The 1,324-nt window shown below is 54.2% G+C and overlaps 1 pseudogene; it reads left to right on the forward strand.

The window, feature by feature from the left end:
• Positions 1-258: 258 nt before the first annotated feature.
• Positions 259-954, forward strand: LOC150012599 (dnaJ homolog subfamily B member 6 pseudogene; annotated as a pseudogene).
• Positions 955-1,324: the final 370 nt, after the last annotated feature.

Raw genomic sequence — 1,324 nt, forward strand, 5'->3', positions numbered from 1 at the left:
GCCGCGCAGGAGCCGAGGAGACCGCGACGTCCGCCGGACCTTCCCGCCGCCAGCTCCGCGACTTCAGACGAGTCCCCGCAGCCTGTCACCGTGGTGGGTCCGCCGGACCTTCCCGCCACTGGCCCCGCCACGCAGGAGCCGAGCAGACTGCGCCATCTGATACGCCATCCGCGGCCCTGTCGGCCGCGCCGTCTGCCGGGCCTTCCCACCGCCGGCTCCGCGACTTCGGACGCGTCCCCGCAGCCTGTCACCGTGGTGGGTTACTATGAAATGCTAGGTGTGCAGAGACATGCCTCCACTGAGGACATTAAGAAGGCGTACCGGAAACTGGCCCTGAAGTGGCACCCGGATAAGAACCCCGACAACAAAGAGGAGGCGGAGAGGAAGTTCAAGCAGGTGGCCGAGGCCTACCAGGTGCTGTCAGATGCTAAAAAGCGGGAGATCTATGACAAATACGGCAAAGAGGGATTGAAGGGAGGTGGAGGTGGCACTCACTTCGACGACTCGTTCAGCGAGTTTGCCTTCATGTTCTGGGTATTCTTTGGTGGACGGGATCCATTTCTGTTCGACTTCTTTGAAGGCCCCTTCGACGAGTTCTTTGGGCCTCGGCGGGGCTCGCGTGGGAGGAGCCGCGGCGCAGGCTCGTTCTTCTCCGCCTTCAGTGGATTTCCATCATTCGGAGGAGGGTTTTCTTCTTTTGATAGCTGAATTTTTTGGGGGCGGCCACTCGGTCACGGGGGCCTCACTTCATTCGCTTCCACCACGTGTGGTGGTAGTGGGATGGGCAACTTCAAGTCCGTGTCAACTTCCATCAAGATTGTTAACGGCAGAAAAATCACTACAAAGAGAATTGTGGAGAACAGCCAGGAAAGGGTGGAGGTTTAGGAAGACGGCCAGCTCAAGTCCTTGACGATAAATGGGAAGGAGCAGCAGCTACGCTTGGATAACAAGTAACTTGGCGAACGCATGTAACAGAAATGTTACATTCTGGAAGAATCCTTTTTCAAACTTTCCCTGGTTCCTGGGTAATGGTCCAGGGCCATTTCATTTAACTGGCTCTTCTACTCCCATTATTAAATTTAAATACTTCCTAAAAGGTATTGTTTATAATGTAAATTGTATCACCCCTGTGCAGACATCACCACTGCGTAGCTGCAGGATGTTCCGTCTCCCTGAAAGGAAACCCCGCACCAGAAGTTCTTACTCACCCCTCCTGCCCCTGGCAACCCCTGATGTGCTCAGTGTCTCTGATCCATTATCAGAGATGTTACATGGGTTGCCTTTTTTTTTTTCCTTTTGCTTACACATTTTTGTTTTTTGAAAG

The sequence above is a fragment of the Furipterus horrens genome, unplaced genomic scaffold, assembly GCF_987537825.1.
Source record: "Furipterus horrens unplaced genomic scaffold, mFurHor1.1.pri manual_scaffold_4, whole genome shotgun sequence".
NCBI classification, from domain to species: Eukaryota; Metazoa; Chordata; class Mammalia; order Chiroptera; family Furipteridae; genus Furipterus; species Furipterus horrens.